Source organism: Mesoplodon densirostris, chromosome 1, assembly GCF_025265405.1.
Source record: "Mesoplodon densirostris isolate mMesDen1 chromosome 1, mMesDen1 primary haplotype, whole genome shotgun sequence".
Lineage (NCBI taxonomy): Eukaryota > Metazoa > Chordata > Mammalia > Artiodactyla > Ziphiidae > Mesoplodon > Mesoplodon densirostris.
The window spans coordinates 60,512,056-60,531,152 of NC_082661.1; the positions used below are offsets into that span (position 1 = coordinate 60,512,056).

Consider the following 19,097-nt stretch of genomic DNA (forward strand, 5'->3'; position numbering starts at 1 on the left):
AAATGATGGATTGCCCTAAGTGTGTAGCTACTGAAATCCTGCAACTTCAATGGGTCACACGGAGCAGAAGATAACAAGCTTTTCTGCCAACAAAATAAATTGTCCTCATGTGGCATTAGTGTTTCCAAATGGCCCTGCACTCCTGTCAGATGAAAAAGCTCAACACATTTCTCTTTCTTTGATTTTCTTTCTTATCTTTTCCCAGGATTTATTCCTTTGATGTCCTTTAAATTCTGATCTTATCTGTTATTTTTCACCTGGACATTCAATAGCCTTACTCACTGATCAGTAATCAAACTTGTTGGGATTTATCATGTTTCATTTTATATCTGCATATATGATATCAAAGTCTCTTGTTACCTGTGCTGTTAAGAAACTATTCTTTTTGTTTCATCTGCACCTTCCCTATAGTCCCCATCTCCATTCATGTATTCAACATGCAAAACATGGATTCTGTGATAGTAATACTCATGAAATATAACTCCCAACTTCCAGGAGGGTCAATGAACCTTTGAACAACTAATAGTTTTATACTTTCACAAGTGCAATAAAAATTAGCTCATAAAGTTGAGAAAACCAATGCTGAGTGTTAGAAGAAGTATACACAAAGAAGCAGGGTATTTTGAATTGCTCCATGCAGAAAGATCCAGTAGGAATTTTTCAGGAAATTATCCCTTGACAAAAAAAGTATGAGCTCAAACTTCTTTTATTTTTAGTAGCAGTTTTATTGGAATAAATTTATTTAACCTTATAAATTTATCCTATATAGTTCAGAGGTAAATTAGTATATCCACAGAATTGTGCAAGGATCTTCACCATCTAACTTTAGAATATTTTCATCACTCCAAAAGAAACACTGTATTCTTTAGTAGTTAATCCTCATTTTTCTTTCCCACAGTCCCTGATAATTACTAATCTAATGAATCTTACTTTACATTTACCTATTCTGGACAGTTCATAAATGATATCATACAGTAAGTGGCCTTTCTGTCTGGCTTCATCCATTTAGCATAATATTTCAAGGTTTATACCTGTTTTATTATCTATCAGTGTTTCATTCTTTTTTATGGTCAAATAATATTCCATTGTATAAATATGCCACATTTCACTTATTTATTAATCAGCTGATGGACTTTTGAGTTGCTTCCATTTTTAGCTAATATGAGCAATGCTGATATGAACATTCATGTACAAGTTTTTGTGTGGACCTATGTTTCCAATTTTATTGAGTATACATCTAAAAATGGAATATCTGAGTCATATGGAAACTATTTTTATCATTTTAGAGGAAATGCCAAACTGTTTATCAAACAGCTGCACTGCTATACATCCTCACCAGGAATGTATGAGTCTTCCAAGAGATTTCCTACTGGGTGGGAAGTGATATCTCATTGTGGTTTTGTTTTACATTTTCTTAGTGGCTAATAATTTTGAGCACCTTTTTATGTGTTTTTTTGTTATTTTGTATCTTCTTTGGAAAAATATGTATTCAAATCTTTTGTTCATTTTTAAACTGGGTTATTTGTGCATCTATAATAATTTTCTGTATAACAAGGATACTGGATACTTATCAGGTATGTAATTTGTAAATATTTTCTACAATTCTGTTGTTTTCTTTTAATTTTCTTGATAGTGTTCTGTGAATTTGAAAATTATTAATTTTGATAAAGTCTGATTTATTTTTTTCTTTTGTTGCTTGTGCTTTTGGTGTCATATCTGAGAAAGAACTACCAAATCCAATGCCAAAAGACTTATTCCTGTGTTTTAAGTGTTTTATAGTTTTAGCTGTTACATTTAGATCTATGATCATTTCTTAGGATTTCCTATATACTACATGTGGCATCTGCGAATAGAGATAGTTTTACTTCTTTTCAAATCCGAATGTCTTTTATTTCATTTTTGTCTAATTGCCTTACCTATAACCTCCCATATATTTTTGAAGTGACCACAGCAGACATCTTTGTCTTGTTCCTGACATTAGGGGACAGCATTTAGACTTTCTCCATTAAGTGTAATGTTAGCTCTGGTGTTTTCAGAGATGATCTTTATCAGATTGTGGAAATTTTCTTCTATTCATAATCTGTTGAGTGTTTTTATTATGAAAGGTTTTGGATATTGTGAAATGATTTCGTGCATCTATTTAGATGATCATCTTGTTTTTGACCTTGATTCTGTTAATATACCATATTACACTGCCCCACTTTTTTAATGTTTTACCAACCTTGAATTCTTGGTGTAAACACTAACTTATTTTAATATATTATCACTGTTATATGTTGCTATATTTGGTGTATTAAGGATATTTATATTATATTCATAACAGAAATGGTTTGTAGTTTTCCTGTGCTATCTTTTCCTGTTTTTGGTATAAAACTTATACTAGCTTGATAAAATGAGTTTTGTAGGATTTCTGCCTCTTCTGTGTTTTGGAATAGTTTTTATGTGCTCTGACCACAAAGGAATAAGATTAGAAATAAATAACAGAAATAAATTTCAGAAATTCACAAATATATGGAAATTAAACATTACACTCCTAAATAATCAATAGTCAAAGAAGAAATTACAATATACCAAATGTATGGAGTCCAGCTAAAACAGAACTTGGAGGGAAACTTATAACTGTAAATGTCCACATATAAAAAGAAGAAATATCTCAGATCAATAGCCTAAACTTCAGACTCAAGAAACTAGAAACTAAGAGCAAATTGAAGTCAAAACAATCAGAAGGAAGAAAATTTTAAAAAGATGAGATAAAAAGGAGTGAAATATAGAATAGAAAAATAGTAGACAAAAATCTACAAACAAAAATTGGTTATTTCAAAAGAACAAAACTGACAAAACTTTAGTTACATTGATAGGGAAAAAAACACTTTTGCAAAAAACAAGTAGCAATTGTTATACAAGGAATTTTTTAACAGTTATAAAAGTTGACAGAGTTGATTCTATTCTAAAACCATTTTATAGTAATAGGTACTAATTTAGTGTAACCGTATTTTGCCTTAACCTCCCTGAGAGGCAAATACTATAATTTATCAAAATGTTGGTTAAAATATCTAACTCATCAAATTAAATAGAATTTCAAAAAAATCTTTTTTTTAAGGAAAACAATCTGATACATGACTAGGAGCATTTTCACAACATTTCTAATGTGGTTGGTTCTTGGTCTAAATGGTCAAATGAAGCAATCTACTCAGAGTGTTCCCAGAGATACTCAGAAAATTCAGCAAGTGATATTTAACTTTGTTTTACATAATGACAGCTTTTTAGAGCCAGAAAGATCTCCATCCTCCAACCATCATCAATTCTGAGAACATGAGCTAGTTACTTGATCTTAATGTTTCTGAGTACCTTCCTCTGTAAAACTGAGGCGAAAACAAAACATACACCAAATAATTGGTGTGAACCTTAAGCAACCTGATATAATTTAACCATCCCATGCAGATATGATACAGAATAAGAGTTCATCCATATTTATTTCCTAGCTCTTGATCTTCCCTTCCCTTTCCTTCCCTGGTGTATGTTTTTAATATATGCTTAGATGCCACAGAAAGCAAAATTCCATCAGATGAACACAACATCCACTGAAGCTGAACAGTGAGCCTTTCTGACATTCTGGTTACAGCCATAGTAATTTCCTCTGAAAATTGTGCCACGTGGCTAGAATAAAGCAGATGTTTAGCTGACCTTACCTTCACTCATGAGAAAATGATTGCTTATTTGTTCATCCATTTTCTTCCAAAAGAAGTAAGCCTGGAAGTAAATTGCTAGCTTCAAGATTTTAAAAGAATCATTGGTTTTCCCCATCTGTATATTAGTCCCCATTATGAGCCATGTCATGAGTTTGATTTGAATGTTAGAAGGCACACCATTATAATAAGGGTTAGTGGCTTGAATCACAAACTCCCCATACTCCAAAATAACTAGGATCTTTGACAAAAGAGAACATATGGAAAACAGTTGCTTTAATCAAACACATCTTTTGTGTTGCCTTTTACCAGTGAGTTACTTCTCATTAGCTCATATTATGTGATTCAGTAGCCATGACAATTATCTACCTATTTCATAGATGCCATAAAACATATGGTATCTAGGCAGTTATGGTAACATAGTAGTTGTCAGATAATTTCTGTGTCTAGCAAAACTGATCAGGTGGTTTCAAGGCAAAATTTAATTTCTGTTCTGTCCCAGAATTGTTTAACTTTGGAATAGTATGAAGCAAAGCTTTAGAATAGCATCTTTCAATAGAACTTTCCATGATGATGAAAATCTTTCTTATTTGCATAGTCCAAAATAGTAGTGATTAGCCAGGGCTTCCCTGGTGGCGCAGTGGTTGAGAGTCCACCTGCCGATGCAGGGGACACAGGTTCGTGCCCCAGTCTGGGAAGATCCCACATGCCGTGGAGCGGCTGGACCTGTGAGCCATGGCCACTGAGCCTGCGTGTCCGGAGCCTGTGCTCCGCAACGGGAGAGGCCACAAGAGTCAGAGGCCTGTGTACCACAAAAAAATAAAAATAAAAAATAAAGAGTAGTGATTAGCCACATGTGGCTCTGGAGACTTTCAAATGTGGTTAATGAGACTGGGGAAGTGAATTTTAAATTGTGTTTAATTTTAATCAATTAAAATTAAAATTTAGATAGCCACGTGTTGCCATTGACTACCATACTGAATAATGAATCTCTTGACTGATTGGAAAAGTGACAATTTTTATACTGAAATTTGAAAAATTCTTAAAAAGCACTGTGCAAAAAAAATTTTTAAAAAAAAAGCTGCCCAACTAATTCTTATAGGGCTTGAAATTCTATGAAGACTGTGAAATTTTAAATGCTTTAAGGAAGTAAGGGGAATAGTCATCTATTCTCATGTTCATAACCCAGATGTTGTTATTACCAATAATTTTGACCTCTCCACACTAAACTTTTAATGATTTCATTCTTCAACTATCACCTCCTATATTTCCATTTCTCTTCCTCTGGCTTGTTTGTCACCATCGATTTCTATACCCACTTGAAATCACCAATCTACTTTCTCATTGTCCCTTATCTCCTTTACATCTCCCTTCATAATTCATCAATAAAAGCAATACTTTACATAGACCTTCAACTCCATTTCCCCTCTTTTCTTCATCTGATGAGCCCCTAACTCTCATTAAATTCCAACTCCTCTCCCCAGTAAGTACCTGCATAGGAGCAGCTGAATGTAATTGGAGAAAAATGCATATGTGTACTAATATATCTCATTTTACATCCGTGACTATTCAAACGAGGTAGCTGTTTAGCACTGGTTAATTTTCCTGTCCTTCAGTCTCCTGTGTATCAAGAAGGTGTGAAATCTACAATCCTCCAACACATGCTTTCTCCTTCTCAATTTTTGACTGCTTCGTAATTCAGAAAATATAGAGAAAATCTGAAGAGGACTTGCACAGAATCCTATGATCAAGCTACCAGCCTGGACCATTGCTCTGACTCCCCTCCTATTCTGATGGATGAACCCACTGTACTCCTAAAGGCAATTCAACCACCTGTGTGAAGAACCCCTACTCAAAGAATCACTCTTGAAAGTGCCCCTCCCTTTCCTGCATCATAACATATCCCTGTCTACTGGATCACTCATATCTCCATATAACAAAGACACAAGCAAACAAAAGCAATTCTTCCCTCCTGACTCCCAATCTCCTTAGATCAACTTCTCTCTCTCTCTCTCTCCATATATATATATATATATATATATATATATATATATATATATATATATATATATACACACATACACGCACACACACACACACACACACACAAATATGTGTGTGTGTGTGTGTGTGTGTGTGTGTGTGTATCCTTCCTCTCCTGCCCAGGGCATACCCAGCCAGAAACCACCTTAGGATGGCCCATGCCCAGGTGGACTATGCTCATTGGACCCAGATAAGAGGGATGGAAACATGGACTCCAGGAGACCAGGAATCAACCTCAGCACCTGTCTCTCTCCCTGCCACCATCCAACTCACTTTTCTAACGGCCTCTGCCTATGCCCCCTTGGAGAAGCATACCAGTGCTCTATTGACAACAATAAGCTTGCTGTGACTGCCAAAAGACAAACAAACAAACAAAAATATGTGGTTTCTATTTCCTGCCTTCATATCCTCTCCTCCCATTCTTTCTTAAGACAAGGGAGCTTTTACCCCTACTACATCCATCATAATTTATTTTGTCAGTTATCAGTGACATCAATTTGCTAAATTTAATAGTCATTTATCTGTTCTTATTTCACTTGACTTAGTGATATTAGATGTATTGTATTTTAATATTCTATCCTCTTTGAAATACTTTATATACTTTGCTTTTGGGGAATCACTCTGTCACAATGCTAATCTTATATCCCTTACATCTCCTTAGTATTCTTAGTTGGCTTCTTTCCCAAGGAACTGGAGAATGACCTCCAAATACCATCCTCTGCCTCCAGGTTTGGTCCTTGGACTTAAATTGTTGTGTCACATATGCTCGGTAATCTCATCATATCTAATAACTTCAAATGGCAAATATGCCCACATCTCCCCAAATCCTGAATTCCAAACTCATATCCAATAGCATATAATATTGCCACTTGAATATTTAATGTGCATCTCAAAATTAGAATGCCCCCTACCCTCATACATGCTCCTGCACTGATCTTCCCATAAATAGAAATTCCATTCTTCTAAGTACTCATCTAATACTCATCTCCTGCTTCTACTTTCTACCTGCCTCATCTATTTTCCTTTCTCTTCCCCACAACAGCAAAATTTCCTTCATTCATCCATTCATTCTCCCTTTCACTCCCTCTCTCCCTCTCTCCTCCCTCCCTCCCCCTCTCTCATCTCTTTCTTTTTTTCTTTCTTTTTAACTTAAATCAGAATGTGTCACACTTTGCTTACAAATTCCTTACCCTGGTCTCTGCTATGTCTCTGACTTTCTTACCATTCTCTCTCTTTTGCCACCTTGCTATTCTGAGAACTCTTCAAACACAATTTCACTGTAGAATGTCTATATTTGCTGTTCTCTCTGCTTACAACACTCTTGCCTAACATATCTTCATGGCTTGCTGCCTCAATTATTCCAGATTTCTCCATAGTGTCACCTTTTAAGTAGGACTTTCTTGGCCAGCCTATGTAAAATAAGAGTGATCTATCTTTTTTCTCTATCATGCTTATGCAGTTTTATTTTCCTTTATAGACTGTGTCACATAAGACAGAGGATATATTATTGTGTGTATATTTTATTGCTTTTATCTATAAATTTGATCTTCTATAAACTCTTAAATGCAGCAATCTAGTCCCTGCTGTATTCTCACCATTTATAGCTATGTCTAATAAAAAGAAGTCTATTCCTCTACTTTATATTAGGCCTATTTTACAGATGGAGAAAAATGTAGAAAATTTCCATTTTTAGTCAAAATTTTGTGCTTAGCTGATTATGGGGTTAATCAGTAATCATGCCAGTGAAATATCTAAACAACTGTCTAAATATTATTGGCAACAATAGTACTAATCACATGGAGTTCCAATCCATGGGCCATTCTTTTCCATATCAGTACAAACTAATTCAATGCTTCCTCTTTTTCAGAAAATTTTGTTTTCTTAGTGCTAAAATGATCAATAAACTCCATATAAGATACAAAGATATAATATTTTACCACTTGCAGAGATAATTAATTGAATGGGTTCGGGCTTGGTAGTCACACAGACCAAAGTTAAAAGCTGGCTTGAACATGTAATAAAACTTTGGCTGAAATCAATTCATTTTTCAGAAGGTAAGGATTATTTTTTCATATGTAAATAATATGAAGATGTTAAGAACACCTTCTTAAAGAAGGTAAAATATATAATGCCCCTGGCAGAGCACCTAGCAAATTTTATACTCCAGGAGTTGGCAAAACTTTGCTGATCTGTTGTAAAGAAAGTTTCATTAGAGCACAAGCACATCCATTTTTTAAGGTATTGCCTGCAGCTGCATTGTCCTACAGTAGCAGAGTTGAGTACTACCTGCAAAACCTAAAATAACTTACTCTCTGGCCCTTTACAGTATAAAGTTTCCTGACCTGTGAAGTACAAAATAGTGGCTATTTTCATTAGTCAAAAAACATTGCATAGAGGGAGACCTTCAAGATAGCGGAGGAGTAAGACATGGAGATCACCTTCCTCCCCACAAATACACCAGAAGTACATCTACATGTGGAACAACTCCTACAGAACACCTACTGAACGCTGGCAGAAGATCTCAGACCTCCCAAAAGGCAAAAAACTCCCCATGTACCTGGGTAGGCAAAAGAAAAGAGAAAAAACAGAGACAAAAGGATAGGGATGGGATCTGCACCAGTGGGAGGGGGCTGTGAAGGAGGAAAGGTTTCCACACACTAGGAAGCCCCTTCATGGGTGGAGACTGCAGGTGGCAGAGGGAGGTGCTTCGGGGCCACAGAAGAGAGCACAGCAACAGGGGTGCAGAGGGCAAAGCAGAGAGATTCCTGCATAGAGGAGCAGTGCCGACCTACACTCACCAGCCCGAGAGGCTTGTCTGCTCATGCGCCGGGGCGGGCAGGGGATGGGAGCTGAGGCTTGGGCTTCGGAGGTCAGATCCCAGGGAGAGGACTGGGGTTGGCTGTGTGAACACAGCCTGAAGGGGCTAGTGCACCACAGCTAGCCAGGAGGGAGTCCCGGAAAAGATCTGGAACTTCCTAAGAGGCAAGAGAAAATTGTTTTGGGGTGCGCGAGGAGAAGGGATTCAGAGCACTGCCTAAACGAGCTCCACAGACCAGCATGAGACGTGGCTATCAGCACAGACCCCCAAGACGGGCATGAGATGCTAAGGCTGCTGTTGCTGCCACCAAGAAACCTATGTGCAAGCACAGGTCACAATCCACACCTCCCCTCCCAGGAACCTCTGCAGCCCAATACTGCCAGGGTCCCGTGATCCAGAGACAACTTCCCTGAGAGAACACAAGAAGTGCCGCAGGCTCGCCCTGCATCCATACCCCTCCCTCCCCCTGGCCTGAGTGAGAAGAGCCCCCTAATCAGCAGCTCCTTCAACTCCGTCCTGTCTGGGCAGGGAACAGATGCCCTCAGGTGACCTACACACAGATGCAGGGCCAAAACCAAAGCTGAACCCCAAGAGCTGTGTGAACAAAGAAGAGAAAGAGTAATTTCTGCTCAGGAGAAATTTAATCCTCAAGAGGAGTGGATTAGATCTCCACAATCAACTTAATGAACGCTTCCATATCTAGAATACCTGAATAGACAATGTATCATCCCAAAATTGAGACCATGGACTTTGTGTGATTTTTGTCTGTATACCTTTGCTTTTATCATTGGTGCTAGGGTTCAGTCTGTCCTTTTTTTTTTTTTTTTAGCACTTGTTATGATTGGTGGATTTGTTTTTTGGCTTGGTTGCTCTCTTCTTTCTTTCTTTTTCTTTTTATTACTTTTTAATTTTTTTTTATTTTTAGTAACTTTTTTATTTTTTAATAAATTATTTATTTTCTTTTTTTCCTTCCTTCTTTCCTTTTTTCTGAGCTAAGTGGCTGACAAGGTCTTGGTGCTCTGGCCAGGTGTCAGGATATTGCTTCTGAGGTGGGAGAGATGAGCTCAGGACACTGGTCCACCAGACACCTCCCAGCTCCACATAATATCAAATGGCAAAAGTACTCCCAGAGATCTCCATCTCAAAGCTAAGACCCAGCTCCAAGCAAGGACCAGCAAGCTACACTGCTGGACACCCTATGCCAAACAACTAGCAAGACAGGAAAACAACACAACCCCTTAGCAGAGAGGCTGCCTAAAATCATAATAAGGTCACAGACACCCCAAAACACACCACCGGACTCGGTCCTGCCCACCAGAAAGACAATATCCAGCCTCATCCACCAGAACACAGGCACTAGTCCCCTCCACCAGGAAGCCTACACAACCCACTAAACAAACTTTAGCCACTGGGGGCAGACACCAAAACAACAGGAAGTATGAATCTTCAGCCTGTGAAAAGGAGACCCCAAACACAGTAAGTTAAGCAAAATGAGAAGAAAGAGAAACACGTAGCAGTTGAAGGAGAAAGGTAAAATCCCACCAAACCAAACAAATGAAGAGGAAATAGTCAGTCTACTTGAAAAAGAATTCAGAGTAATGATAGTAAAGATGATCTAAAATCTTGGAAATAGAATGGAGAAACTAAAAGAAACATTTAACAAGGACTTAGAAGAGCTAAAGAGCAAACAAACAATGGTGAACACCACAACAAATGAAATTAAAAATTCTCTAGAAGAAATCAATAGCAGAATAACTGTGGCAGAAGAATGGATAAGTGACCTGGAAGATAAAATAGTGGAAATAATTACCACAGAGCAGAATAAAGAAAAAAGAATGAAAAGAATTGAATACAGTCTCAAAGACCTCTGGGATCACATTAAATGCACCAACATTCAAATAATAGGGATCCCAGAAGAAGAAAAAAAGAAACAACTGAGAAAATATTTGAACAGATTAAGTTGTATACTTCCCTAATATGGGAGAAGAAAGAGTCAATCAAGTCCAGGAAGCAGAGAGACTCCCATACGGATAACTCCAAGGAGAAACACAACAGGATGCATATAAATCAAACTATCAAAAATTAAATACAAAGAAAAAATATTAAAAGCAACAAGGGAAAAACAACAAACACAATACAAGGCAATCTCCATAAGGTTAACAGTTGATCTTTCAGCAGAAACTCTGTAAGCCAGAAGGGAGTGGCAAGCCATATTTAAAGTGATGAAAGAGAAAAACCTACAACCAAGACTATTCTACACAGCAAGGATCTCATTCAGATTCGATTGAGAAATTAAAACCTTTACAGACAAGCAAAAGCTAAGAGAATTCAGCACCACCAAACCAGCTTTACAACAAATGCTGAAGGAATTTCTCTGGGCAAGAAACACAAGAGAAGGAAAACACCTACAAAAACAAACCCAAAACAATTAAGAAAATGGTAATAGGAACATACATGTCAATAACTACTTTAAATATAAATGGATTAAATGTTCCAACTTAAAGACATAGACTGGCTGAATGGATACAAAAACAAGACCTGTGTATATGCTGTCTACAAGAGATCCACTTCAGACCTAGGAACACATACAGACAGAAAGTGAGGGGATAGAAAAAGATATTCTATGCAAATGGAAATCAAAAGAAAGCTGGAGTAGCAATACTATTATCAGACAAAATGACTTTGAAACAAAGACTATTACAAGACATAAAGAAAGACACTACATAATGATACAGGGATCAATCCAAGAAGAAGATATAACAATTGTAAATATTTATGCACCCAAGATAGGAGCACCTCAATACATAAGGAAAAAATAACAGCCATAAAAGGGGAAATTGACAGTAACACAATCATAGTAGGGGACTATAACACCCCACTTTCAACAGTGGACAGATCATCCAAAATGAAAATAAATAATGAAACACAAGCTATAAATGATACATTAAACAGGATGGACTTAAATGATATTTATAGGACATTCCATCAAAATACAACAGAATACACTTTCTCCTCAAGTGTTCATGGAATATTCTCCAGGATAGATCATATCTTGGGTCACAAATCAAGCCTTGGTAAATTTAAGAAAATTGAAATCGTATCAAGTATCTTTTCTGAACACAACACTAGGAGACTATATATCAATTACAAGAAAAAACCTGTAAAAAATACAAACACATGGAGGCTAAACAATACACTACTTAATAACGAAGTGATCACTGAAGGAATTAAAGAGGAAATCAAAAAATACTTAGAAGGAAATGACACTGAAAACATATGACCCCAAACCTATGGGATGCAGCAAAAGCAGTTCTAAGAGGGAAGTTTATAGCAATATGATCCTACCTCAAGAACAAGAAACAGCTAAAATAAACAACCTAACCTTACACCTAAAGCAATTAGAGAAAGAAGAACAAAAGACTCACAAAGTTAGGAGAAGGAAAGAAATCATAAAGATCAGATCAGAAATAAATGAAAAAGAAATGAAGGAAATGATAGCAAAGATCAATAAAACTAAAAGCTGGTTCTTTGAGAAGATAAACAAAATTGATAAACCATTAGCCAGACTCTTCAAGAAGAAATGGGAGAAGACTCAAATCAATAGAATTAGAATTATGAAAGGAGAAGTAACAACTGACACTGCAGAAATACAATGGATCATGAGAGATTACTACAAGCAACTATATGCCAATAAAATCAACAACCACAAAGAAAACGACAAATTCTTAGAAAAGTGCAACCTCCCAAGACTGAACCAGGAAGAAATAGAAAATATAAACAGACCAATCACAAGCACAGAAATTGAGACTATGATAAAAATCTTCCAATAAACAAAAGCCCAGGACCAGATGGCTTCACAGGCAAATTCCATGAAACATTTAGAGATGAGCTAACACCTATAATTCTCAAAATCTTCCAAAATATAGCAGAGGGAGGAACACTCCCAAACTCATTCTACAAGGCCACCATCACCCTGATACCAAAACCAGACAAAGATGTCACAAAGAAAGAAAACTACAAGACAATATCACTGATGAAGAGATGCAAAAATCCTCAACAAAATACAAGCAAACAGAATCTAACAGTACATTAAAAGGATCATACACCATGATCAAGTGGGGTTTATCCTAAGAATGCAAGGATTCTTCAATACACGCAAATCAATCAATGTGATACACCATATTAACAAATTGAAGGACAAAATCTATATCATCATCTCAATAGATTCAGAAAAAGCTTTCAATAAAATTTAAAACAAATTTATGATAAAAACCCTCCAGAAAGTAGACATAGAGGGAACTTACCTCAACATGATAAAGGCCATATATGACAAACCCACAACCAACATCAGTCTCAATGGTAAAAAACTGAAACCATTTCCTCTAAGATCAGGAACAGGACAAGGTTGTCCACTCTTGCCACTATTATTCAACATAGTTTTGGATGTTTTAGCCACAGCAACCTGTGAGGTAAAAGAAATAAAATGAATCCAAATCGGAAAAGAAGAAGTAAAGCTATCAGTCTTTGCAGATGACATGATACTATACGTAGTGTATCCTAAAGATGCTACCAGAAAAGTACTAGAGCTAATCAATGAATTTGGTAAAGTAGCAGGATACAAAATTAATGCAAGAAATCCCTTGCATTACTATACACTAATGATGCAAAATCTGGGAGAGAAATTAAGGAAATACTCCTATTTACCACTGCAACAAACAGAATAAAATACCTAGGAATAAACCTACCTAAGGAGACAAAATACATGTATGCAGAAAACTATAAGACACAGATGAAAGAAATTAAAGATGATACAAACAGATGGAGAGATTTACCATGTTCTTGGATTGGAAGAATCAACATTGTGAAAAAGACTATACTATCCAAAGCAATCTACAGATTCAATTCAATCCCTATCAAAATACCACTGGCATTTTTCACTGAACTAGATCAAAAAAATTCCCAATTTCTATGGAAACACAAAAGACCCCGAATAGCCAAAGCAAACTTGAGAAAGAAAAATGGAGCTGGAGGAATCAGGCTCCCTGACTTCAGACTATACTACAAAGCTACTGTAATCAAGACAGTATGGTACTGACACAAAAACAGAAATATAGATCAATGGAACAGGATACAAAGCCCAGAGATAAACCCAAACACATATGGTCACCTTATCTTTGATAAAGGAGGCAGGAATATACCATGGAGAAAGGACAGCCTCTTCAATAAATGGTGCTGGGAAAACTGGACAGCTACATGTAAAAGAATGAAATTATAACACTCCCTAACACCATACACAAAAATAAACTCAAAATGGATTAATGACCTAAATGTAAGGCCAGACACTGTAAAACTATTGGAGGAAAACTTAGAACACTCTATGACGTAAATCACAGCAAGATCGTTTTGACCCACCTCCTAGAGAAATGGAAATAAATACAAAAATAAACAAATAGGTCCTAATGAAACAAAAGATTTTGCACAGCAAAGGAAAACATAAACAAGAGGAAAAGACAGACCTCAGAATGGGAGAAAATATTTGCAAATGAAGCAACTGACAAAGAATTAAGCTGCAAAGTTTATAAGCTGCTCACACAGCTCAATAACAAAAAAACAAACAACCCAATCCAAAAATGGACAGAAGACCTAAATAGACATTTCTACAAAGAAGATATACAGATTGCCAACAAACACATGAAAGGATGCTCAACATCACTAATCATTAGAGAAGTGCAAATCAAAACTACAATGAGGTATCACCTCACACCAGATGATGACCAGAATGGCCATCATCAAAAAATTTACAAACAATAAATGCTGGAGAGGGTGTGGAGAAAAGAGAACTCTCCTGCACTATTGGTGGGAATGTAAATTGATACAGCTACTATGGAGAACAGTATGGAGGATCCTTAAAAAACTACAAATAGAACTACCATATGACCAAGCAATCCCATTACTGGGCATATACCCTGAGAAAACCATAATTCAAAAATAGTCATGTACCAAAATGTTCATTTATGCTCTGTTTACCATAGCCTGGACATGGAAGCAACGTAAATGTCCATTGACAGATGAATAGATAAAGAAGATGTGGCACATATATACAATGGAATATTACTCAGCCATATATAGAAATGAAATTGAGTTATTTGTGGTGAGGTGGATGGACCTAGAGACTGTCGTATAGGGTGTAGTGAGTCACAAAGAGAAAAACAAATACCGTATGCTAGCATATATATATGGAATCTAAAAAAAAAAAAAAAGAAAAAAAATGGTTCTGAAGAAACTAGGGGCAGGACAGGTATAAAGATGAAGACTTCGAGAGTGGGCTTGAGGACATGAGGAGGGAGAAGGGTAAGCTGGGACGAAGTGAGAGAGTAGCATGGACATATATACTCTACCAAATGTAAAATAGGTAGCTAGTGGGAAGCACAGGGAGATCAGCTCACTGCTTTGTGACCACCTAGAGGGGTGGGATAAGGATAGTTGGAGGAAGACGCCAAAGGGAGGGTATATGGGAATATATATATATATGTACAGCTGATTCACTTTGTTATAGAGCAGAAACTAACATGTCAGTGTAAAGCAATTATACTCCAATAAAGATGTTAAAAAAAAAATTCCATGACTAAAACAACTCAATTTTTTGACAAGACCTTTGAGGTTTGAGATTAAATAATAGTAATCGTTTAAACAGCACTTACTATTTCACTTTATTAACTCACTAAGTTTTCAAAACAGCTTTGTAAGTTAGTCACTATTATTATTTCTATTGACCAATGATGAAAGTGAAGCACAGTAATGTTAAATTGTTCACCTACAAGCAGTGTACCTGGTATTTAAACTCACGTTCAGAGTTTATGTTCTTAAATGCGTGTCTCCCAAAAGCCATATAGAATTCTCAACAGCCCAGTCCTTACATCTAGGTGAGAAGGGAAGTTACATACTCTGAGTTATGAAGACTTTGACTAAATTTGAAACTTGACTTTGTCCTGCCAGTATATACTAATGTATCCTCTGTGTACTTCAGAAAACTAGAGAACTGGGGAACTGACATTACTTTACTCTCAGGTTTTCTAAAACTTCTGGAGACATAGAAGCAGGAGATTGTGAGAAAAGGACTACCTATGAAATTGAAGAAAAGCTATTGATTTGGATAGGGTCAGTACTATTAACAATACACCAGTGTGTGTGTATGTGTGTGTGTGTGTGCATGTGAGTGTATGATTTTGGCTTTGATGACTGCTCAGTATACTCAGTATATGCAGTGCTCTGTGTCTAATTTACCTACATTAGCTCAAGGCCATTGAAGTTCTGTATCCACTAACTCATTTGATAGGTGTCAACAGTTCACATGCCAAGATAAGCAAAAAATAAGAAAATAAATTTTAAAAAACTGAGGGAGTATATTTTAATATTCTATGATGATGTGCCTTAAGAAGTGGACAGTGGTTACCCTGGATGATGGGATTAAAGAGAGTCTTTCATGCTCCCTGAATTGTTTGGATTTTTATAAAGGTTTATCAAGGGAGGAAAAATACTTATTTTGAAATTTAAAAAATGTAAAAATTATTATGCTGGCCCAATGCACAAATACTTTGTAGCTAGAGTGATAGTAAATTAAGTATGCTAAACATTAATTGAGATCTGTGTTATTAATAGAGAAGCAGCAAGATAATAAAATAACTATAAACAACAAAAAAAGGAAAAAACAACTAAGGGGGGAATGCAAGAGACATTTAAACATGTAGAGTGTTTAAAAGAGGTGAAGAAGCATATAGTTAAGAGAACAGACTTTGGGGTTAAACCTGGGCTTGAATCCTACAGAAGCTCACAAATTTCACATTGAGTGACCTTGTATAAATTGTTTAGTCTTTCTGCTCTTTAATTTCATTATCTATGGATTATTAGGAGATTGAAGCATGAGATACTTCTAAATTGGTGAGCATATAATAAAAGGCAAAAAGACTGAAGGTCATTATTGTATCCTAGAGCAGACTTTGTTAGGTCAGGAATTGACTTTTTCCACCTCTGTATCCCCAGTGTCTAATGCAGTGCCTGACACATGATATATGATAAATAAGTATTGAATGAATTAAAAAGCAACTGATCTTCCCTTTCTCTTCTAAGTAAAAGCTTATCGCTCTCTCTTGCCTACCCCCCCAACCTCCAATGCAGTGTAAAATAGTCATTATTGTGTGGCTGATAAAGCTCTGTTCTTGAAATATGACTACTTGATGTCTTACTTTACAATCTCAGCTTCCAATCTGTTAAATGGAAATAATACTCTGTGTTTTCTTATATCTCAGAATAATTGTAGGAATTCAATTAACAGTGTAGAATGACTTTAGGGAGAAGATATTATATAAACACTAAAAATGTGGCATTATTCTTTGTTAGTACATAAAAGTGTTTCTGATTTTACTTCCCTATGTTTCATCCTTTATCCAGTAGAGAGATACACAATGGAGAAAAGACAGTCTCTTCAATTAGTACTGCTGGGAAAACTGAACAGCTACATGGCAGAAGAATGAAAGTAGAGAATAATTATTTTCAAGAACAAAAGCCACGACGTGCCACAGACACAATTCAAATGATCAAATGGTTTTCCAACAGATTCAAATAGATCTGAAATTATCTCCATGACCTCCAGAGCTCCCTCTCCAATCTAGTCTCCTCCCTACTCCTCACCCCTGACTCATTGCATTCTAGACCCTCTGCCCTTTTGGCTGCTCTTAAGTGTGCCCAAAACACACCTAACTGAGGACATTTGCATCAGTTATTCATTATGCCTTAAATATTGTCCCCATAACTCATTCTCTTAGCCCATTCAAGTTTCTGCTCAAATACTTCTGCTTCTGAAACGCCTTCCCTTGCAACCTTATCAAAAAGTTATATGCCTTGTTACCTTTTCCATTTTTCTTACTTTGTGTTATAAAGCAATAACATTATATTGCTTAATGATGTATTTATTGCTCGTTTCTTTTACTAAAATGTAAACTTTATGAAGGTAAGAATTTTCTATTGAAAATTTTCATATCCTTGGCCCCTAAAATAGTGTCTAATACATAAAAGATGCATATTAAATTTTGGGTTGAATAAATAAAAGAACTTGTGACAGCATGAAAGTTTCCTGACCTGTTCTACTGAAAATACTAATAGATTAGAAGTTAGGAGATCTGATTTCTAGTTCTAGTTCTGCTAGTTAAAGTATATATCAGGCAACTCAACATTCTCTAGTCACAAATTTCTCACTTATGGAATTTGGAGTTTTTAAATTCTGCATGATATAGAGACCATGGAAGAACTTGGTTGGACACAGGGCATGTTTATGAGTTGGGCTTAGAACATAGTCCTTACTGCAGCTAAAGTTTTCCTGTTTTTACCTATTTTATGTATTGGGCTTCCATAGACACTAGTGTCAATATTTGAAGAGCTGATTTCATGACTAAGAAGGTAAAAAATATAAAAACATAGTTCTAATTTGTTTATGTGTTTGCTTCCTTGCTTGGAATGGCTGTCTCTGTTTAGTAAACAAATGTATCATGATTCATTATGATAAAATAAAACCTAACTGTAACTATGATTGTTGACATAGTCTTAGCATTGGCAAGGATTAATCTGGGGCCACTCTTTGTGTCTTTGAATTTATTAGCTTTGTTTATGTGATGTGTGGTTGCTTGGAAATTGAGGTACAAAAATAACATTTTAAGCAATAATTAAAGACATGACATCAGTTTTGCTTTGGGGTTCTTAAGACCAAGAGGGACCCACATGTAAGTGATCAATTAGAAGGAGTGTTATTTCAAGCACACGTATTAACCATTTTAATATCCATAAATCATTCAAGATATTCTAAATATGTGAGAATTTAATTGAGGATCCAAGAAATAGACCAATGATTGCTACATTTTACTAGCACTTGTGTAAATAATACTTTGCTGAACTGAGATGAAATTTCGGTGTCAGTTCCTTTGGGTTTTCTTCAAACATTCTATAAAATGTAAATTAAAATAACTATCCATTCCTAAATATACGGTCTGGGTATATCCCATCTTTATCCTAGATAGCTTTAAATAAATGTACTAGACTTGCTGGAGGGTGATTGGATAACTCCACTGTTCTAAAATACTCCAGTGAAGTGGAGAGAGTGGCTTAACATTATATAGTATTGTGAAACTTGGAGGAAATGTTTGCTAGCAAGCCATCCTTTTTGATCTTTACATAAACCCGTCTTTGAACACCTATGGGATGACTCAGCCTTCCAAATCCCCTTTAGTCCCAAATTCTTAGCATTCAGATCCCAGAGTTTCAAATAAGAATTCTTGGATACTTGTCCACTTCTTTCAGTCAAAGCCTGTGGGGAGTGGGGAAAGGGAATAACATTATTTTTTTTTAAAAGAGACAGAAACGATTGAGTTTAAGTCTCAGCTGCCCACATCCTAGAGAAATTATAACTCTGGTCGTTCTGTTCTAGGAGATTAGGTAAAACTGACAAGAATGTCACTTTGTCTCCCACACACTATTCTGACCTAATTTTCTTTCACCTGTCT

General features: G+C 36.1%; 1 long non-coding RNA gene across 1 annotated transcript; it reads left to right on the forward strand.

Annotated features, from left to right (window-relative positions):
* Positions 1–1,355: 1,355 nt before the first annotated feature.
* LOC132479812 (uncharacterized) lies at positions 1,356–17,465 on the forward strand. Its single transcript, XR_009530578.1, has 3 exons — positions 1,356–1,574; positions 15,616–15,705; positions 16,996–17,465. It is a non-coding gene; the product is annotated as an uncharacterized LOC132479812 (long non-coding RNA).
* The last annotated feature ends 1,632 nt before the right edge of the window (positions 17,466–19,097 follow it).